Raw genomic sequence first — 23,646 nt, 5'->3', positions numbered from 1 at the left:
TGGCAAAAAAAAGTTACAGCATCCATAGTGAGTATTGTTACTAAGGGTGTGGAAAGCATTCTCCTATCTGTGGGTTAGCATGTAAACTGATATAATGTATTTAGGGGACAATTTGGCAATTTCTATCAAAATTAAAAAAAAATGTAATGTTTTTTATTTATTTTGAGATAGACAGAGCACGAGCCGTGGAGGGGCAGAGAGAGAGGGAGACATAGAATCTGAAGCAGGCTCCAGGTTCTGAGCTGTCAGCATGGAGCCTAACGCAGGGCTCAGATTTGTGAACCGTGAGATCATGACCTGGGCTGAGGTTGGACACTCAACCAGCTGAGCCATCCAGGTGCCCCTACAATTTCTATCAAATTTAAGACTAAGTAATCTCTTTGAACCCACAATTGACCTTCCAAGACTGAAAAGCAGTCTTAATGCATACCTGCAAAAGGGATTTACGGTGTTGGCAAAGTTGTTTATAAAGAAGATAGAGAAGAAACAACTTAAATTAAGTGTTCATCAATAGAAACATTGTCGGGGAGCCTGGGTGGCTCAGTGGCTTGAGCGTCTGACTTCGGCTCAGGTCATGACCTCACGGTTCCTGGGTTCAAGCCCTGTGTGGGACACTGTGCTGACAGCTCAGAGCCTGGAGCCTGCTTCAGATGCTGTGTCTCCCTCTCTCTGTCCCTCTCCCTCTCACACTCTGTCTCTCTCTCAAAAATAAATAAACATCAAAAAAAATTATTTTTAAATAGAAACATTGTCAAATAAATTATGGTACCTCCAAACAGTTAAACAATGCATAGCTTTTAAAAACTTTGTAGATATGAAAAGACTGCATTCGTTAAAGTAAAAATGTTAAAAACAAGGGGCGCCTGGGTGGCTCAGTCGGTTAAGCAGCTGACTTCGGCTCAGGTCACGATCTCGCGCTCCGTGATCTAGCCCCGCGTCGGGCTCTGTGCTGACAGCTCAGAGCCTGGAGCCTGTTTCAGATTCTGTGTCTCCCTCTCTCTCTGACCCTCCCCTGTTCGTGCTCTGTCTCTCTCTGTCTCAAAAATAAATAAACGTTAAAAAAAAATTAAAAATGTTAAAAACAAAAGGTTTAATAAAAGGGACGCATATGTAACATCTATGCTTGTATACATGAGTAGAATTTCCTTACAGGATTCACAAGAACCTGAGTTGGGTGAGTTAAATTTGAATCACAGACAAACAATGAGTAATTGTTTAGTGAGAGTATGTCTGACTTGTTTATCTGAAATTCAAATTAAACTGGGCACCCTATCCAGAGGAGTATTTTAAGGAAAAGTTCCATGAAACTTTGTGTCAAGGTATTGCTGAGGACAGGGATGCCTGTGTGGCTCAGTCAGTTAAGCGTCTGACTCTTGGTTTCAGCTCAGGTCGCGATCTCACAGTTCTTGAGTTTGAGCCCCTCATCGGGCTCTGTGCAGTTAGCTTGGGATCCTCTCTCTCCTCTCTGCCCCTCCCCTGCCAGTGTTCTCTCTCTCTCTGTCTCTGTCTGTTTCTCTCTCTCTCTCTCAAAATAAATAAACTTAAAAAAAAAAAAAAGATATTGTTGAGGACATTGTTTATTCTATCATGTAGCTTCTTTTTCAAAAAGAGACCAAACATAAGCGTTTTGGTTTTTTTGGTTGTTGTTCGGGTCTAAATGCCAGGAAGAATCTTCTGTGAAATGCGTTTATTTCTATCTTAGAGTCTGAGCGGGAGCACATGACCAGGTTACTGTCTTCACTGTGGCTGCTGGCAGGTTCCAGCCACATTTGTCGCCCAGACACGTGGAAGAGAGCACATCAATACTTGGTTTATGCAAACGTTTAGGCTTTTTTATGGCTCCATTTTCTGGCCCTCTCTTTAGTCTCCTTTATTCTGTTGCTTCTGCTTTATGATTGTTATCCTCTTGGGTTTTGTATCATTTTTAGCACTTTTTAAAAGTCTTGGAGACAGGGTGTGTGAAGAAAAATAAATACGCTAACCCTGAAGTCTTACAAAAATAGTTTGGTAATTTGATAGGGAATTCTTTGTGTTGGGTTCCATCTACAATGGTTTTGTGGCTAAAGGTTTATTTACCATTATTAGGGGATCTACAACATAGGCCCATTTTGAAGGTGGTCCCATGGTCGAATCCCCCAGACCCTCAATGGAGTGAGAATCCAGCACGTTTTCATTCTTCATTCGGGGAAGAAAATGTTCTCTTTCTTCACCTGGCTGCTGTATACCCTTTCCTCTATTGCCACCACTAAAATTATCTTTTTGTTTAAAGAACATTTGTGCTAATATCATATTTCTATTCAAATAAACACTCTACCTCCTGTTTCTTCTTTAACCTCTAAGTTATCAGTATGCAGATAAACAACTTTATACCTTGTTGTTAGAGGGGGAAATGGGGCCACTGTCCATATGGGATGCTTTACATGGAGCCCCATCTGAGAGCCGAGTTAATTAGGCAGAATGTTAATTGATTCGGTCGGTGCAAAGGTTGAAAGTGAACACTTAGTTTAGCGCTAGTCTCCAAGTTAACTCTTAGCCTGCTGCTCCCCTGTAGCATAAGTGTTTATGATTTGGTGACAGTAATCCCATTTGTACTTGCTTCATGGGATCAAGTTTTCTCACCTCTAATTTCTTAAGTAGTTGTCACCTTGACTGTGGCATTAAAGGCAGTGTCTTTCATTTCTTCTTCCCTCTGAGTTTACACCAAGCGTGCATCAGGACATAAACAATAAGAACAAATACAAACTAAAAGTGAGAAGAGGTTTTTTTTTTAAGTTTGTTTTTTTGAGAGAGAGAAGGGGGGGTGGGAAGGGCAGAGAGAGAGGGAGACACAGAATCCGAAGCAGGCTCCAGGCTCTGAGCTGTCAGCACAGAGCCCGATGCAGGGCTCAAACTAATGTGCCATGAGATCATGACCTGAGCCAAAGTCAGACACTTAACCGACTGAGCCACTCAAGCACCCCAAGAAGGGTTTTTAAAATCTACCCTAAAGCCCTGTGACTTTGTCTTCTAAAATGCAGTGTGGGGTTCTTTTTAATTGCCTTGATTGGAACGCCTTGGTGGCTCCTGAAAAATCCATCTGTAGCATAAAACATTGCAATCTTTGCATGTTGAAAAACTAGTAAAATCATTCAAAAGAGTGAATTTAAGCTTATGTCTCTGGTCTCTGGACACGAAGAACCAAAAGAATCAGAGGAGTTAACGAAAGTGCCGGGACGGGCTCCTCGCAGAGACAGACCCATAGTGCTGTTCTGCTTCCCATTTGCCCCAAGCTCCTCTGACATTATTTCCTCCTCGGTTTCGTCCGAGCCTGGGACCGGCTCACATTCCACCCCCAACGTGACTGTTGTTCCAAGAGCTCCTTCTGGAATTCCCCGCTGCACTTTCTGGTTTCATCGAGAGAGGTCACTGTGGCACTGCTACTGATAGAGTAGCCTCCCCAGCTGGCAGAACAAGGGGAAAATGCAGTCAGTCAACAACCACGTATTGGATGTTATCAGGCACCACTGCCAGGCGGCAGGAACGAAGAGGCGCAGAAAGGAGGCGATCCGCGTGGCCCCGGAAGGGAGGGGAGTCGGAAAAGAGGACGCGTGGAAATACGCTCCAACAACGGATATGTGCCCGGCCTCAGTGGCAAAAACATCCATGTCCTGTTTACATTTGGTAGGTTTTGCCTTGAACTGCATTCCGGCAAAGTCTTATGCACGAAGAACTGCTTTTAAGAGGTTCGATAACTTGCGTCATGTTAATTCTGTATCGCAAAATACCTTGGAGTCGTGTCTTCAAAGAAGCAAGTCAGCCACAGCAACAAAAATCCCACAGATCTCTTTTTTTGAGAAATACACTAGGCTGGGTTAGTATTACCTTTCACCATCGGTGGTTTGTAAGCAGGTGACAGCGAAACTCTCTATCCATTGCTTTCCCCTGAGCAGTGAGGTGGAGGCTCTTTTAAAAATCCCCATCCCTAGGCTTCATCTTAGGCCAATTACATCAGAACTTTTGGCACAGGGGGCAACACTGGGGTCTTTGAAAGCTCCAGGAGACTCCAGTGCACAGCCACGACTGAGAGCCAGGGCCCTAGGAGGTCCTCAGCTCTGGTCATCAAACTAGGTTCTTGTCCAACACTGAGAAGGAGATTTTAGAAATGATTTTTTAAAGTCTATTTCATGGAAACTGCTTGACAAATGAAGGGTCGTTTGGTTCTAAAATGTTATAAAATTGCACAAACTAAAAGTAGGGCTGTGGCCACAGTTAGTTTCAAGGAAACGATGGAGTTGTGAGCGGGTAACCCTTCTGAAGGTTGCCAATGATTATCTGTGGGTCATGTGAAATGAGTTTTATGTCAATACAGTAGAAGCTGTTTTGTGTGGTTAAGTACTTTTGCCTGGTTAAATAAGCAAACAAAGGTGGAATCAGGAAAGGAACAGAGTCTGATTTGCTTTGTGCTACCCAGATAAGTGGCCTCCCTTTCTCTGGGTTTGGTCTAGAATAGAAACTGTCTCTCCTGCCTCCGCCCCTGGTCTGTAATGAACAGATGCTGATTGTTAGACAGAACTTAAGATCTAGCGTATTAGTTTGTGTCACAAGTACGGGTCCATGGCTTGACTTTTATGACTTCTCTCTTGAGCAGTGGCTATCCTTCTCACTGAAGTGAGCTTTGAGCTCTGCAAACACTGCCTGATTAGAATTGGTATCATTAAAAAAGATTGTTTTAAACATTTGTTTATTGAAATCTGTAGTGATTTATTTTTTCATATTTTTTAATGTTTATTTATTTTTGAGACAGAGAGAGACAGAGCATGAGTGGGGGAGGGGCAGAAAGAGGGGGAGACACAGAATCCGAAGCAGGCTTCAGGTCCGTAGCTGTCAGCACAGAGCCCAACACAGGTCTCAAACTCACAAGCTGTGATATCATGACCTGAGCCGAAGTCGGACGCTTAACCGACTCAGTCACCCAGACGCCCCTGTAGTGATTATTTTTAATGCATAAAAGTTGCTAAAATATTTTTCCACTACATTATGGACACAGTATGTGAAGAGTAAGAGGAAGTAAGGATGTCTGAGTAAATTGAAAATTGTTCAATTCCATTCATAGTGAAAGATCTCAAGTGAAAGCAGTAATGAAGTTCATTTCCTCTATTAAGTTGTTTTTAAAGTTACAGTATGTAGTACAGGTGAAAATATAAATGGAACTGGTATATCTGTCTAATCCTGAAGACCATATAGTGTGGCAGAAAATGTTTGAAAAATAATTTGACAATACTTATAACAGCTTTAAAATAATTTGACATTACTTATAACAGCTTTAAAAATAGCTATACCTGGGGCGCCTGGGTGGCGCAGTCGGTTAAGCGTCCGACTTCAGCCAGGTCACGATCTCGCGGTCCATGAGTTCGAGCCCCGCGTCAGGCTCTGGGCTGATGGCTCAGAGCCTGGAGCCTGTTTCCGATTCTGTGTCTCCCTCTCTCTCTGCCCCTCCCCCGTTCATGCTCTGTCTCTCTCTGTCCCAAAAATAAATAAACGTTGAAAAAAAAAAAAGCTATACGTAAGTAATAGGAATCAAATAATATTAATATAATATACAATTTTTTTTAAAGATTACAAACAAATTTTTTAAATTTATTTTTAGAGAGAGAGAGAAAGCATGAGTTGGGGAGCAGCACAGAGAGGGAGAGATAGAGAGGGAGACAGAGAATCCCAAGCAGGCTCCGTGCTGTCAGTAACAGAGCCCAGCACGAGGCTTGATCTCACAAACCATGAGTATGGATAGTTAACCAACTGAGCCATCCGGGTGCCCCTCCCCACACTGTTTTTAATATTGTGGTTAAATACTATGGAGGAATAGTAAATTTTATGACATACGTGATGTTCACTGACGGGAAACTACCTTATAAACTGGAAAACGGTAAGTTAAAAAAAAATTAAAAAAAAAAAAAGGTGGGTGCCTGGGTGGCTCAGTCAGTTGAGCGTCAGACTTCAGCTCAGGTCATGATCTCACAGTTTGTGAGTTTGAGCCCCGCCTCGGGCTCTGTGCTGACAGCTCAGAGCCTGGAGCGTGCTTCGGGTTCTGTGTCTCCCTCTCTCTCTGCCCCACCCCCGCCCCATTCATGCTCTGTCTCTCTCTGTCTCAAACATAAATAAACATTAAAGAAAAAAAAAATTTTAACTGGAAAATGGAGAATAAGGGAAGTAAACTAAGTGAAACATCAGAACCAGTTCAAATTATAGAACCACTTTAAAACATAATAAATACAAAAATACATAAGGTAATATGTAATATGTAAATTATAATATAAATATAAAAAATAAAAAGTCATTTTAAAATTCACACAAAGTAATACCTTTTCTGGTGACAGATGGTAACTACACTCCCTGTGTGAACACTGTGTAATGTATGTAATTGTTGCATCACTGTGTTGTGAACCTAAAGGGAAAAAATTAAAATTAGGAAATAGAGAAAGGGTGTATTTTTATTTAAGTATCCACCAATGAAAATATTTGGAAAATAATTGAATCTAAATGCCTACCAATATATTATGTAAGTCATATCTACATATAAGTCATATCTACATATTAACATCTACATCTAGATATGTAGATGTTATGTATTAACATTTACATCTACATCTAGATATGTAAGTCATATCTACATATTATTGAGATATATTGATATGTGAAAGCCATTACTTTTATAATGTAAAAATTCTCTGTGAAGCAACAGAGCAAAAGCTCGTGCCGTATGTGTGATCGAGAATGAGTTGACACAAAGCTCAAGGAACAAAAATGAGTTACTTGAGATCCGGATAAGGGTGAGAAAAAGTCAAGCAGCATGCAAGCTTTGCTATAAAAGAGGTGACAATTATTACCGGACTTGAGTTGCAGAGGCAATAATTTATATTGGGGGATCGATAAAGTTCTGGAATGAAGGAGGAAGCATCTCAAATGAATTCTGAGAGGATGCTATCAAGCAGGTGGATATTTGCGTATGTAAAGTTTGTTAACAAGCTGTAGAACATAGGTCAGTCGAAGGGAGAAATATCTGTGTGCAGAAGGCACATGGGAGAAGAGTAAACTATTTTATTGAGGAAGAAAGTTCATTCCATCTTATTCATTCATTCAATCAATCTACCAATATTTATTGAGCAGTTACTTGGAAATCACACTTTCAGGTGTTCTGGTTACAATGGTGAAAGAGACACAGTCCTTGCATTTCATGGGGTTATATTCCAGAGCCTGAGACAGGAAAGAAGTGTTGGATTAACAAAAGTGCTATGAATGTATATTGGGTACACTAATATTGGGTAACTCTGCTTCCAAACATTTATTATTACATTTAATGGCAATAATAACCTTACAAAGTGGAAATTCTATGTCCAGCTCCTTTAAATTAGCTTGATGAAGGAGTTACAATCTAGATATCAACACCCAAACTAAAACTGCATCCTGTAAGTAAATTTCCAACAGAAGAATAAGGACCCGCAGGATGAGGGGATTATAACCTCTTTGCAGATGCATATAAACAAATGGTTTTTCAGTCATGAGACTTTGGACCCCTCCTGTGTCTGACCTTTAGGAATTTACCTGGACTTTGAGAGTTAGTATGAAGTCCTGCCTTCCCTATTTAAGAAAAACCATTTCATTTAATGAAGAACTATTTTTTGGTACCAACAATAGGTTGAGCATGTTGTTAAGCCCCGGAAACACCAGTAAAATAAATCCTGCTCTGTCTTCAAAGAGCATGGAGTCTAGTGGAGAAGACCCAAGACTGAGTGGTCAGTGCTGATAACAGTGCTCTCCAAAACCAAATCAGGGAACCAGAGCCAGCTTCCTGAGGAGGTATGATTTGAATAGGGTTTTGAGGGGTGAGTAAGAGTTAGCCAGATTAAAACAAAGTGTGGCGTGGTATAAAACATCACAGAGCCTGAAGCAGGGCTCGAACCCAGGAATGATGAGATCATGACCTTAGCTGAAATCAAGAGTCAGACCCTTAACGGAGCCACCCAGGCACCCTGAGTGATTTTTTTAAGAAAAGCAAAGTGGGGCCCCTGGGTGGCTCAGTGGGTTGAGCATCTGGCTCTTGGTTTTGGCTCAGGTCATAATGTCACAGTCAGCGGGTTCAAGTCTGGTGTCAGGCTCTGTGCTGACAGCACGGAGTCTGCTTGGGATTTTCTCTCTCTCCCTCTCTCTCTGCCCATCCCCTGCTCATGCACAAGCTCTCTCTCTCTCTTTCTCTGTCTCTTTCTTTCTCTGTCTCTCTCTCTCTCAAAATAAGTAAATACACTTTTTAAAAAATTTAAAAATTAAAAGAAAAAGAAATGTCTTTGGATGAGATTATACTGGTCTCTTTCAAATGTTAGAGAGAGGTTAATGATGTTAGTGTCTGAACATTTAATTTTCTTTAATTATTTCTTCATATAGCCAACATGCATCAATGTCTCAAGAATGTTCTTTTGCATGAATTACTTGCTAATAATAAATCGTCTATATTTAATCTATAACTTGTTAGGTAATATATTTACTTTACCTTGCAATATGATCTCCTCCAAGTTATGATAGGTCTTTTTTTCTTTAGGAGATAAGGTCACGTTGTTTTGCTTTTATGCACATGTTTTTCAGTGACTCTGAATCGAGAAGCTAGCACTCAGTGATCCCTATGGTGCCAACTGGCTCTCAGACTATGGCCCTACTGGGGAATTTTTGACTTTCCAGATATATAGAATCTAATTATTTATTGTGCCTTCTGTGAAACCTTCTGAACTGTTTTAATTTCTGCAGTTTCTTTTCCAGATCTGCTATGTTTTCCTTAAAGTGTGGTAACCAGCTCCACATGACATACTTCTAGAGGGCCATTTCCCCAAGGGTACAAAGCCTATCTTTGAGAAACGAAGGCAGAACAAGTGAGAGTTTGTTTGCCGTGTGACCAACACTCTCCCAAAGGATCTAAGTCACCACCAGGGATTCAGTGCATGGTGCCCCAGAGCTTAGCTTCCCTCGGGAGGTGGGGGAGGAGGCAGCACAGGCAAAGGGGAGAAAGAAAGAAAGAAAAAGGGGGCTGAGCACAGGCAAGGCCAGGAAAGAGGGTGAGCATCCAAATCAGAATTAGCTATGTAGTCCTGCAGGTTACACAGAACCCTCCGGTTTACCCAAGATCAGATTTATCGTATACTTCTCAAAACGTAGATTACTGGGCCCCAGCACAGACCTGTTGGATCATCTGGGGAGAAGTGAGAGAGAATGTGCAGAAATCTGTGCTTTAGACAAATTCCCCAGGTAATTTTCATGCACAGTCAAGACTGAGAATCATTAAGACAAAATGGTGGTACATTTTACAGGTGATCACCCTTGCTCTTAAGAAAACATTTAGAATGTGCAAATGTCCAGAAAATGACCTTTAAACTTTTCTATGTGTCCAATCGCTTCTATTTGAAAGACCTTCCTGAGAAAAAAGGCGATTTAAAATGGCATGGCCAAGGGGCGCCTGGGTGGCGCAGTCGGTTAAGCGTCCGACTTCAGCCAGGTCACGATCTCACGGTCCGTGAGTTCGAGCCCCGCGTCAGGCTCTGGGCTGATGGCTCGGAGCCTGGAGCCTGTTTCCGATTCTGTGTCTCCCTGTCTCTCTGCCCCTCCCCCGTTCATGCTCTGTCTCTCTCTGTCCCAAAAATAAATAAACATTGAAAAAAAAAAATTTAAAATGGCATGGCCAAAACAAGATGGCACATTATCACATTCCTTTCAACTAAGCTTAAAGATACACTTGTAAGTGCTTTCTAGTTTTCATTTCAGAAGATTGCGCTCAACGTGGTTGCTTCAAGTCAGTTCAAGTTCAGCTAACGCACCAGTGCAGACCAATCTTTTTTTTTTTTTTGGTCTGGAGTCCTACACAGATCTTAGCACATCACATTTCTGTTTCAGAAGTCCTCCTTTCTTATAAAGTGAGAGGGAAGTCCCCTTTTTCCCTAAAAACCCTTTGCAACCACTTTGATGCCTGAAATTCGTTTTCCTTAAATGAGGCTCCAAACTAGGTCTCTGAGAGATCTAACACACCAAAATGTAAGGTGCTTATCCTGAACTTTGCCTAAGAAGGCATTTTGATAAAGTAGGGGTTGGTGGGGCGGGGGGGAGGGGTGGTTGGTGGGCAGCATGAGGGCCTGGAGGGGAGGGACGAGCACAGCAACAAGGGGCTGGATTGGAAGACCTTGACCTCATCATCACTTTCCAGGACCATCCCTGCCCTGTTATACTTATCTTCCTTAGAGTAGGGAACAGCCATTTGAAGACAATGGCTGGTGCTCCCAGAAGCATAGCTATTTGGAGCTAAAGGACCCACTAGCTCAAAATCTGGCCCCTTGTCTACAAGGAACAGAGGAAAGATTGTTTCACTTTACCCAGATAATAGATCAAACCAGGGAAAACTGATTAGTCCATAAAAGCCTTTCAGCCAGACTATATTTGCTATACAGAAAAAAGAAAGGAGTTCTATTTTAGCTACTCTGTGCCTCCTCCCTGAGCTGCCTTAATTAAGGGTCACTCCAGGATTTTCAGAGTTTTCTTTGGTGGCTTCAGAAGAGAAAGATAGGAGGTGGCTTTGAACAAACAGGAACCTCACCCATAAAGCCAATCTCAAATTTCAACCTCAGTTCTTTTGCCAGCTAAAGCATCCACATAGAGAAGGGAGGGGGCCATTGTGCCAGGGAATTCACCCTCAGGGAAAGACAAAACCCCAACAAGCAAGGACTAACAAAAGATAATCTCAGACACAACCCTTCACCCTGGCTTTCAGAGAGAAAACACACTGTGGGTCTTAATTCCTTTATCGTTGGAGATAACAAGGCCAAACATTGGGACCTGGATCCCTATGGTGGAAGGGTACAGCACGTACTTCCGGTCTAAAACTTAGTGTTCTCCAAATTGTGGTCAATGGGTCAGCTGAAGTCTCTTGAAAACTTTCTGATGACTCCCCACATCTCCTCTGGTTCTCTTAGTTTACAGCCTGGCAATGCTTCCCCATCAGACAACTCTTCGTGATCCTGGTGGTCACCTAGTGACTCTGTCCCCAGCTCCCACGCTGCCATTCCTCAGCCTGAAGGCATTTTCCAGGAAGATTTGAAGAAGAGCCAAATGGAAAGTCAAACAGGCAGAAACCTTACCGAGAGATTAACTCACAATAGGTATGTGTGTTTTGGTGCCCTGTAGGGCAGTATTGTGCATGGAAAAGCTATTCAGAGGTTTACTTTGGTTTTAAAAAAAGTTAATACAGGTATCCCCTGATTTTCAAAGGTGACATTGCATCACTTTGCCATGCAAAAAGACCTTCACTAGTACCTGCTTCCGCTAACCAAAAGAAACCCAAAAAGGATTTTCACTTTTATGAAATAAGTTGAGAAGCAAAAATGGCATTCATTGTTGGTTTTGCAGTGAGCCACTGGAGAGGTTGGGGGGCCCGTGAGTCCCTTCCCCGGAGCTACACTCCTGCCAGAGCTCTGACCTGTGTCTGTGACCTGGGCTTCATCTTGATTTGTTCTGTGCATCTGTTGGCAAGATGTGTCCTCATGTATCAGAAAAATATAAGAGAGGTTATTTTGGGGGTCTACGAAAGCTCAAAACTTTTTCCATGTAAATGAAATTGCTCTTTACTTTATGCCACTTTATGCCGGCTCAGGAAAGATTTCACGGGAACACTCTTGGGTGGCAGAAGAAACCTATAATAAATTTACTGAAGTTATAAATTTAAAATTCATACCCTCAGCTGTTTCTCTAACCTTTTAAAGTCAGTTCACATTTGATGAATCAGACTTATAATTCCATTGCTATTTGTAATCTTACTAAGATGGCTAGTTAAAAATCATGGGACTATTTCAAATGCTTAAATATTCATCTTATACTGCATTTGTAAGGCTAATCTTGTCTCTATCAGTTGAAAGTCTGGAACAATACAAATACATAAAGTATCAATCATATACAGATTTCTTAACTCAAAGACATCAATACCAATGATTAGATCTCACCAAATATTTCCTACATTAACTTTTAAGTCTTCTCATCATTGAAAGACAGGTATCCATTAAGGAAAGAATTATGGTAGCAGCGCTTGGGTGGCTCTATCGGTTAAGCGTCTGACTTTGGCTCAGGTCATGATCTTGTGGTTCGTGAGTTTGAGCCCCATGTCGGGCTCTGTGCTGACAGCTTAGAGCCTGGAGCCTGCTTTGGATTCTGTGTCTCCCTCTGTCTCTGTTCCTCCCCTGCTTGCACTCTCTCTTTCTCTCAAAAATAGATAAAGATTTAAAAAAAATTATTTTTAAAGAAAGGAATTATGGCATTTCACACAATTCAGGAATTATTTTCCTGTACAATTTTAGGGAGTGCCTTCTCAACCTGGTAAGCTTCTTAAGGTCCAGAGATTTCAAGCAGGACATGACTGATCCTTGTCTCTGACCCTGAGGGTTATTATACCTGACTGTATTTGTGGTGGCTAGTTGGATGACTCCATTACTCAGAAAGAAGCAGTCAGGTAGTCCCAGAGCTAGAATTAGTTACACAGGGACTAATTATTTGGGAATGACCCCCCCCCCCCCGGGAAATTGCAACACAATGCAGAGGGCTCATTAGTGTGCTTCTTTAGGTCTTAATATATATAATATCTTTCCATTTTACTCTGAAGATCTATGGACCTGATGAAATCTTCTATTCTTTTTTTCAAATACTTCTCTCTTACTGATATTAAATGATACCTGCTTGAATAGTGACTCTCCTCTGGCGATTTTGAGTACCTGATCACAATTTTCAGTCATTCTGTTAACTGAGATCAGCTTCAGAATGGTATTGAGAGGCTGTCTGGAGGGCTATTTGAGTCTGATTCTTGGGAACATATGTGGACCATAAACTAGGCAGTTCCTTTGCTATGAGCTGAACAAGTTTCCCATGTACCTTAACTGGGGATTTCCACCCTCATTCTTCCTCCCTACAATCCTTGCTATTGCCAGAAATAACCGTAATAAGGCCAGTGATAATGCAGACCATATAATAATGAAGCTCAAAACAGAAGAGTCCATTGTTTGGTTTCACGGGGAGGATTTGCGATATATTGAAAAGCCAGGTAGGTAATGGGATGTGTCCATTGGGAGCCAAAATGTACTGCTCATATAATCAGAGAAGAGTTTGGGAGATGTCCAAAGATGGGGTAGAACTCGATGGTAGGATGTACTTGCCATATAAAATGGAAGGAAACAACACTAAGCAAGCAACCAACCAACCAACCAAAATTCTAGCACAAAATGAAAAATAAAGTAAAACACTAATGAGCTTCATCTCAAATGACTGAATTACCTGGGCTCCAGTTCTTACTCTGCCACTTACCAACTGTGTGATGTTAGACAGGTGATAACTGCTCTGATCCTTAGTTAATTTATTTGTTAAATGGAAACAAAACCTACCTCCCAGACAGAGATGTGTATTCCAATAGGAAGACTTGTTCCATGCTTAGAGCACCAGTATTAAAAAAAAAAAAAAAAAATGCTTCATTAATGTGACAATTGCTACTTCAGAAGAAAAATGATCAGTATTTTATTAAGGAATCATAATTCTGCTGCATTTCCTTACATATATTTTGCAATGAGTATTATTTTAATTTTCGTCTTGTGTTCACCAGAATTTTTTTTAGCCCATAAGGCCATTAAACGCCATTACGTGGCTCCGTTTCCAGAGTTATTATGAGAATTACATATATGTGAAAATGAAAAGTTTGGTAAATATAACAGGTGGCTGATGATTTTTAGTGTGAGAGGGACAAAAATTTAAAATAAAACAAGTTTCATAGGCAGTCCCTCCCTGCTATGGAAAATTTTCTTTGGCTGGTGGCATTCAAGCCTCCCTCAGCTATACCAGCCTTATCCAATTGATTGCTGGGAAGAAAACCTTAAAAAGGGAAACAGATCCCTTCTTGCGGAGAAAGAAGATTGCATGTGAAAAGAAAAGAGAGAAAGCATGAAAAAAGAATCTAGACCTTGCATGGTGACTGCTTTTGAAAACTTCCCGGAGCCTTGAATAAAAAGATGACTTCGGACACCAGCACACTGTGGTGGGCCCTCGGAGCAAGAGAGATGTGAAATTTATTTTTAAGGAGTTTAGGACATTTGTCTCTGAATATTCTTCATATCTGGCCTTTTCACAAGAGAAAAGTAAAGAACTAATTTTTTTTCTTTTTTTTTTTAGTTCTTTGTTTTACTGATGGTCTTTCACTCCATGTCTGTGAAGTGTTGAGTTTTGAGGTCAGAAGAAGTCATTTTGCTTTTGTGCCGATTATATTATTGTCATCATCATCACCATCGTTACTCTCATTATTGAATTCCAGCTACAGAGAGAAAAGCAAGAGGGTATCAAGGAGTCCATCCGGCAAAGAAAGTGAGTTCAGCCAGTGAAGAACAGAGCATCTGAATGAAAAGCACGCAAAACAAGGCACAAACCAGTTCATCACACATGTATTGAGCGCCTTCTTTGTTCCAGGCATGGTGATAGCGCTTGCCAAGTTTATGAACAAAGGTCGCTCCTTTAAGAGGATCGCAGTCTTGTGGACGAAATATTTAAACATCCTGGGCATGCTAGAAGTGCCACAACACAGAAAAAGCATAACAAAGTTAAACTGTTATATAAAGGATGGAATGATTCATTGTGGATAGTAGAATTGAGATCAAATTCATGAAAGAGATAGAACAGTTCGACTGAACCTTGAGGTAGACATTGGATTTAGGCTGGTGTTGCTGGAGAGAAGGGGAAAGGACACAACTTCATTTTGAAGCATAATATACTTGTGATAATGTTCTGCTATATATGAGTGAGTTATAATTATATGTATCATATATCATACGTCTGTGGTGAACACAGATGTAAAATTTCTACGGACGTAGAATTTCTATCATACGTCTGTGGTGAACACAGATGAGTTCATACTTGTGATAATATCTTGTGATATAATATACTTGTGATATAATATACTATAATATACTTGTGATATATACACACATATACTTGTGATATAATAATATACTTGTGATAATGTTCTGCTACATATGAGTGAGTTATAATTATATGTATCATATATCATACGTCTGTGGTGAACACAGATGTAAAATTTCTACGGACGTAAAATTTCTATCATATGTCTGTGGTGAACACAGATGTAAAAATTCTAACAAAATAAACAAAAATAAAAATTCATCAACAATTAAAAGATAATATGTAACAACAAGTTTGGTTTATGAGCAACATGCAAGGTTGGCTTAATATTAGGAAATCAATCAATATAATTGATCAATATCCTTTAATCTCCTTTAAAGATAAATAAATATTAAAAATTTTTTATAAAAAAAGAAGTGGAAATTATAGAAGTGAAAAATACATTCACAGGGAAAAAAATTATAAAATTGACTGAAGGGGAGATAAGACACTGTATAAGGAAGGATCACTAAGCTCTAAAACAAGTCAACAATCATCCAAACTGAACTTCAAGAGGAAAAAAGAATGACACACACACACACACACACACACACACACACACACACAAACAGACCCTGGGTGGTCAATGGGAAAATATGAGGCAGTCTAATATTTGTGTAATTGAAGACTCTGAAGAAGAAGGGGGTGAGGGAAGTGCAGAGAAAATATCTGAATAAATATGGCTAGAAGTTTCTTGAATTTGGGTAAAAAATGAATATACAGGTCCAAAAATCTCAGTGAAACTAAGCAGCATAAAAATAAAGAGAAACATACACAGTGGATAAACCATAGTAAAATTGCTGCAAATCAGTAGTAAAGGGAAATTCTTAAAAGAGAATATAGAAAAAAAGACATATTAAATACAAAGATGCAACAATAAAAGTATGGCTGACTTTTTATTAGAAACCTCCAGAAAACAATTGAATTGTGTCTTTAAAGTGCTGAAAAGAAAAAAAAATGTCAACCTAGAATTCTTTGTTCAATGAAAATGTCCTTACACAATGGAGGCAAATGATGACTTTTTTTTTTTTCCAGTTAAACTAAAATTAGAGAATTTGACTTCAGAGACCCTGAGTATATTGAAAAATATTAAAAGTTCTTTAAGTTGAGAGGAACTGATGTCCGATGGAATCTTGGGTCCTTATAAAGGAATCAAGAGGACAGGAAATTAAGACAGTGATATTGGCAATAGGGTAGATAATAATTCAGTGCAGCAGAAGGGAAGTTCCAGGGATAGACTCACATATCTAGTCAGTGATTTGTGATTTCCCTATTCAAGATCAAGTAGGTCAAAGTGGAATCTGAAAGTCCGAACTTACAAATTCAAAGTTACAGAGTTATGGAAGCCCCACCCAAACCGTGAGCGCTTGACATTTGGAAGTGTGAAAATGTGTTTAAGTGACAGGCAACAATGTCATTACATGGGATGGGTAGAAGGTAAGGAGCCAAGAAAAGTCTGGGTTTTTAGAGTTTGCCCAACAGAAAACTACTTTCTGACCGAACTGTACTGCATCTTTTACTGAAAGTGGTTCTATCATTCTCTTGGACGAAAGGAGTCCATTGCATTTCACTTTAGATTGGAGAATACTTTTAAAAATGACAGTGTACTAGTTATCAGTATTATTGAAAGGCCGAAGGATGTTTGAATGAGGTTCATATTTTGCTTGGAAATAAACATAGCAATTAACATGTGCTGAGCTGCCACCATTGACAAGCAGTATTTTAAATACTTTCCAAGAATTCTGTTTCCATGTCCTAATAGCTCACATGACCATTATCATCGTATTTGAGATGAGAAAATGAAGATCACTTGCCCAGCATCATAAATCTAATCAATGTAAAAAACCCAGGTAGTTGGGCTCCAAAGCCCACACTCTTAACCACTAGTCTGTGCCTCCCCGCCAAACAAACACGTTGGCACCTTCTTTTCTTGGGACCTATTTACCTACATCTGGTCATTACAATTTCTGTTACATTTCCTACCTGGCATACCACTTTCAGATAAGCCCCAGCAGCCATAATGTTTATGTGTTTATGTATCTGAGGCAGCTTTCATCAGATTCTGTCCAAATGTATTCTGCATTCATACTCTACAAAGGGTGTGTGTAACTGGACTATTTGCAAAATACTGAGGCACAAGTTCTCTTGACATCACACTAATACTACAAACAGCGTTCTCATTTTTTTCCAATCTCCTTTAACAAACACTTCCCCACCCTGTAACCCAACGTATATGCTTTCCTTGTTACAGGTCTGTGCAGGGACGGCTTGCTCCATTCTCTGAATATGGGTTGTTGCCTCTCTTTCCGAGTCATGTTTGTCATTACTATTTTTTGGTTTCCTTATTCCCCTTTGTATGAGATATCTAAGTTTCAGAGAAACTCATGCTCGTTTCCTTATCTTACACCAAACCAAACACTCTCAGAAAACCCACAAAACTCTTATAGTTAACCAACACTGTTGAAGCAAGAACTTGATATGTGTGACTCCATTATTTGAGTATGTTTAAGGTAAAGATGAAAATCATTTTGCTAAGTGTGTTAGATACGTACCAGGCTTTAGAGAAATAAAGATGAATTAAGACTTGGTAACTGCCCTCAAAAGCTGATGACTCAGTGGCAGACCTGTTAATGGACCTTTGTTTATTCCGTGGATATAGAGAAATCCTAGAGAAGAAAACCCAGCCAGAGGGACACCTGGGTGGCTCAGTCGGTTAAGCGTCTGACTTCAGCTCAGGTCATGATCTCACACTCCATGAGTTCAAGCCGCGTGTCAGGCGCTGTGCTGACAGCTCAGAGCCTGGAGCTGCTTCAGATTCTGTGTCTCCCTCTCTCTCTGCCCCTCCCCCTGCTTGCACTCTGTCTCTCTCAAAATAAAATAAAGACATAAAAAAATATTAAAAACAAAAAAAAAAAAAGAAAGAAAAGAAAACCCAGAGAAGCAAGATCCCTGACATCCAGAGATCCTACAGCTGCAGAAATAACATCTCTATACATGATGATTGAATGAATTGGCTATTTGTAAAAATAATAAATAGCCTTTGAATACCCACTATATGACAGATATTGTTTTAGTATATTTTTTTAAATACGCCACAGTCTTGGGGCGCCTGGGAGGCTCGGTTGGTTAAGCGTCTGACTCTTGATTTTGGCTCAGGTCACGACCTCACGGTACATGAATTCAAGTCCATGTCGGGCTTTGAGCTGACAGTGCAGACCCTGCTTGGGATCCTGTCTCCGTCTCTTTCTGCCCCCCCTCCCCCACTCATACTCTCTCCCCCTCTCCTTTTCTAAATAAATAAATTGAAAAACATTAAAAAAATCCCCACAATCTTATGAAGTTGATTTCTATTATTACTCTCCTTTCATAGATAAGGAAATTGAGGCACAGAGAAATAGAGTAACTTGCCGAAGGTCACCCAGATGTCAGGAGCGGAATTTGCATTTTTAACACGAAAACCACGTCTCTACTAACTGGTTAGTCTCGGGCAAGTTATTTCCTTAAACGTCAAACAATAGTATTTGTTCAACTTCAAAATATTGAGTGCAATTAACTGAGTGGCTATTATATTTCAAACACCATTTTAGACTCTAAACAACAATAGTAAGCCTTATATTCATTGGTGTGCAACATTCAGGCCATATATTGAGAAGCCTAGCTAGATAGAAACATATCTATTTATTTCTTAATCCATTCAGTAATTGTTCACTGTCTATTTATTCTGGTTTAGACTCTTGTCCTAGCTCAAGCCGGCACATACATCCATGTACAGGAAACTTTTAGGCCTCAAGAGGTTTACACTACCGACAGAAGAAACAACCAATAAATACATAAATAAGCACACGAATGAAGCCAACTTCTTACAGTATACTCTGCTTTTCTACAACTATCACCAGTTTTTTTTTCATGCTGTAAAGATGTAATGGATCTTTTTATTTTATTTTTTTAATACTTGAGGATATACATCACCCTTTGAAAATCCTTTGTATACTGGAGTACATTCCCTTATTATGGTATCTTCCCTCCTGTGTCATAGATACAATTCAATCTGCACTTCTTGCTGTAACCCAGGTGCATGTGGGCTCTTCCAAACAGGTGTACTGCCATTGGATTGGAGTTGGAAGGGGCAAAGGAAGTTGGTTCTGCGCACCCTCCTGTTTGCTAGTCAGGGTGGAGGTAAGGCACCTGTCTTAGGGATTGTCAAGGCCAGTCCCTGATACAGAAGCAACAGCAGGGCCAATAGAGTTTCTGGCATTACAATGGAGTTTCTGGCATCCGGTGCTGCTGTCCATGAAGGCAGCAAGTAGGAACAGCAACTTTTAATTTTTTTTTTTTTCAACGTTTATTTATTTTTGGGACAGAGAGAGAGACAGAGCATGAACGGGGGAGGGGCAGAGAGAGAGGGAGACACAGAATCGGAAACAGGCTCCAGGCTCTGAGCCATCAGCCCAGAGCCCGACGCGGGGCTCGAACTCACGGACCGTGAGATCGTGACCTGGCTGAAGTTGGACGCTTAACCGACTGCGCCACCCAGGCGCCCCTTTTTTTTTTTTTTAATTTTTTTTTTCTTTTTTTTTTTTTTTTGGAACAGCAACTTTTAAACAGGCCAGCTCTTGGGGCTCCTGGGTGGCTCTGTCCATTAAGCGTCCAACTTCTGCTCAGGCCATGATCTCGCGGTCCGTGAGTTCGAGCCCCGGGTCGGGCTCTGTGCTGATGGTTCGGAGCCTGGAGCCTGCTTTGGATTCTGTGTCTCCCTCTCTCTCTCTGCCCTTCCCCCACTTATGCTCTCTCTCTCTCTCTCTCTCTCTCTCTCTCTCTCTCTGTCAAAAATAAATAAACATTAAAAAAAATTTAAAAAACAAAAACAAAAAAACAGGCCAGCTCTGTGGTGACTTTAGGCATTCTATGTGGACATTTAACACCAGACCCATTTCTCCTTCTCTCCCAATGATACTATGAGCTGCTGAATGTCAGTTAATATATTTCCTGGAAACTAGATAGTGGATTCTGTTGCTTATGACTGAGATCCTAAACCTATTCAGTAATTGTTACCAGCGCTGGGTGCAGGGACAAGCCTTGCTTAAATAAGAAACTTGTCTGGCCTGGTCTGAAACAGAAAGTAAGAAAATGGGGTTCTGGTAGTCCATTTCACTCAATGCTGGAAACATTTTTTTAAGAAAAAAATTTTTAATGTTTATTTATTTTTGAGAGAGAGAGAGACAGACAGAGAATGAGCGGGTGAAGGGCAGAGAGAGAGAGAGAGAGAGAGAGACATAGAATCCAAAGCAGGCTCCAGGCTCCAAGTTGTCAGCACAGAGCCCGAAGTGAGGTTCAAAACACAAACCATGAGATCATGACCTGAACCGAAGTCAGATGCTTCACTGACTGAGCCACCCAGGTGTCCCTGGAAGAATTTCTTCTAAGGCCATCAGTGCTCACCCTGAATAACATGCCCATTACAGACAGGCCTTGGAGGACTAAGTGGGCCCTGCCTTAGGGCAGAGAGGAAGGCCTGAGGAAGGCCATAATAGGTGGGCTGCTACTTCCAACTGTGCTGGAGAATGTAAAGGAAAACAAGGTTAGGTTTACATTTTAAATTTTCTGAATACAGCATATTCTGTCCTAAGAAAATGTTTTGGACATAAAGACCTACAACAGTAAACACAGCTGAAAACTACAAACTCCTTGACCATGTTAAGATGCAAAATTCAAGTGAGTAAATTTTTAAAATCTTATTGGCTTTATTCAATGATTCATGAATCAGGTGGCATCCAGTCGAGCTGATAGAGAGGTGTTTCCAAGGAATTGTACAAAGGAACACTTCCACAGGCAGAAGGGAACAGGAACAAAGAAGTTATATTAGGCAAAAAATTAAATTGGTTCTAGTAAGGTCATTTTGCTTTACATGAGAGCAGGGGTCTGTCAGGCAAATTACCTAATTAGTGCTGATCAAGGGATTCCTGATTAAGTGATATAAGATTCCATTTCTGGGAGAGCTGAAAGTGTAATTTAGCTAAGTCTCAGTTTGGTGATGTGGGGCTTAGCATGAGCGGCTCTACATGGGGCCTATTGTCTTATTTTTAACAACTATATGAATTATTTAATGAACACGTCACTTGAATTCACAACTCACAAGTTTTATTATGTGAGACCGTAGACTTTGCTTGGGAAAGAGTGAGATGCAGAAAATTTAAATGGGCATAGCAAGGAATATTTGAGTCATTCAAAATGCCCCAAACTACAAAACTCCATTGAATCTCCTAGACAGAAGAGGCAATTCCTTCCATTCTGCATGATAAAGGCCTACTAGGTTTGAAGATCATACAATGATCTAACTGGGGTAGGTGTTTTGCAAAGGAGAGCCACCTTTATCACCACAGGATTTTATCATGTCCTAGCATCGCACAGGGGGCCAATCTTAAGAGATTTCCTCCCTAAGTAATCACAAGATATATTCTAGTTTACATTGATTAAATGTGAAAAGTATTTCCATGGCCATAAATTCACAGGGTTCCAGATTAGGGAGGAAGAAATACAATTTTAGATCAAGATGACTTTGATACAGATGCACTTTTCCAGAGATTCTAGATTCAATGTACTTGCTTGAGCGCTATTTGCTCATTGCATTGGCTGACATCTGAATTCATTCATGGTCTACACTGAATGAAGTTCGGAGGACAGAAATTCACTGGTACCTACGAAAGGATTCCAAAGACAGTCAGTGTTGTGGACGTACCTGTGTTACTTTTTACCCCATCCATAGCTCTGTCCCTGAAAGAAAACTCTGAAGTTCTTCTCTTCACCATGATGAAGGGAACACCAGCATCCTTAAAAAGCAGTGCAATGGCCATTTCCATAGGCCATAGATATGTTTGGGAGATATTGGCTTTCAGATGGGCTTCCAGAGGTCAAAGTGGGTGATGAACTCTTGAAATGACAGAGACCAAAGAGCAGTGCTTACTAACCACACACAGGGTAGCTGCTGTTACCGTGATCATCAGATTGGTTGGTGTCGTTATGAGAACAGTCCGATCTTCAGAGGTCTTTGGCAGTCATTGATTGATGATTGGGTTCCTAGGTTGAATTAGTAGGGAAACCTGCTAATTTCCTTTGTGATCCCTTCAAACTCTGAGTCTATTAGATCACCACAGTAGATTCATGGCCACTTACGAATTTTCAGAGTTAACTCAGTTCACAAACCCAGAGGCCCTTGAATAAAGGGGAGACCAGGTACACTTGAGTGTCCTGTGAGAAATCGAAGCCACACACACATTAAACTTCCACCTAATATTTCCCAAAGAAAGTTGTAGGTATTCTTCTTATGATTGTGTCGGAGAGAAAGAAAAATGTAGGGAATTGTTGGACATGGGTCCTTGAGACAACTTTCATTCCTGCAAATTTCAAATTCCACAGTGGAAAACTAGTCAAAATAGGGGCTTATGAGGTAAAGCAAGACGTGGAATTTTTGTCAGACTCCAATGATTGATGACCCACTAGATCTATGAATCTATCGTGGTTAGTTTTCCAGATCCTGAATGAACAATTAAAATACTGGGGCGCCTGGGTGGCGCAGTCGGTTAAGCGTCCGACTTCAGCCAGGTCACGATCTCGCGGTCCGTGAGTTCGAGCCCCGTGTCAGGCTCTGGGCTGATGGCTCAGAGCCTGGAGCCTGTTTCCGATTCTGTGTCTCCCTCTCTCTCTGCCCCTCCCCCGTTCATGCTCTGTCTCTCTCTGTCCCAAAAAAAATAAATAAACGTTGGGAAAAAAAAATTAAAAAAAAAATACAATTGGCTCCTTGATTCATCAAGTGGGGGCCACTACATCATGAGAGAGCATGATAGGTGCTTCTCCTCCTGTCCAAAATTGTCAACTGATATTAACACTATATTCCTAGGGGAAATCACAAATATTAGTGCCATTTTCAAAGCTTAAAACGTGCAAGGATGGTGATTTCTTTCATTTCCCCATTTCGCTCGTCTTCTTAGACTGTTTGAGAGCTTTGTGGACATGGTAGGCACTGTGTGCACCCTTCAGAACCTCCTTCAGGACAGAGGCATGGCTATCACCTGCTGAAGGTTTGCAGTTATTCCTTCCAGAGAAACACCCTTAGTTAAGAAAGTTGCCTCCTCCAAGGTTATGACCTCTTTTCAGGGCAGCCCACCTCTAGTGATGGGTCTTAGCGGAGATATAACAGCCTGGCCCTCTTGCTTTAGTTCAGGTCATCTCTCAAGAGCTATCTCAGCTTAAGACTCCCTCGTGACTTTGGCAAAGGCCCTGGTTGCAATTCTATCACAGTTAAATGTCTCCTTCTGCCCAATCCCTATCTTTTCTTACTCCTTCACAGGTGTTCCTGGGAACACTCTATTAAGATTCCTCTATGCAAATCTGCTTTTCAGAGTCCATTTCTTAGGGAACCAGGCATATGACAGTTGGTGCCAGGATTGGTCCTAGGAATTAGACTCAAAATGAGACTTTGGAGCTGTATCACCCATCAGTTGGCAATAAAGTCCTCATACATGATGGTGGCATAGCCCTTGGCATGCTGTTATTGTGTAGCTATTAAAACTTTCAATGGTCATGTACTGGGACTGTATACCAGTGGAAGGAGACACACAGGCAGGGGCAATAGTTTAGGTATTTCAGGGGCATAGGGAAGTAGTA

The 23,646-nt window shown here is 40.8% G+C and overlaps 1 long non-coding RNA gene across 1 annotated transcript in view; it reads right to left on the bottom strand.

The window, feature by feature from the left end:
* LOC121016448 (uncharacterized) overlaps nt 1-13,482 on the bottom strand; it is a 34,555-nt gene extending 21,073 nt beyond the window's left edge. Inside the window, exons 1-3 of the long non-coding RNA XR_005784275.1 lie at nt 13,428-13,482; nt 7,148-7,230; nt 6,339-6,421 (exon numbers count right to left, since the gene is read on the bottom strand). This is a non-coding gene — a long non-coding RNA (uncharacterized LOC121016448). The remainder of the gene's footprint in view (nt 1-6,338; nt 6,422-7,147; nt 7,231-13,427) is intronic.
* Between the last annotated feature and the right edge of the window lie 10,164 nt (nt 13,483-23,646).

Source organism: Herpailurus yagouaroundi, unplaced genomic scaffold (genome assembly GCF_014898765.1).
Source record: "Herpailurus yagouaroundi ecotype Mexico unplaced genomic scaffold, PumYag 210, whole genome shotgun sequence".
Taxonomy (NCBI): Eukaryota; Metazoa; Chordata; class Mammalia; order Carnivora; family Felidae; genus Herpailurus; species Herpailurus yagouaroundi.
This window is presented reverse-complemented; position numbering and strand designations above follow the sequence as displayed.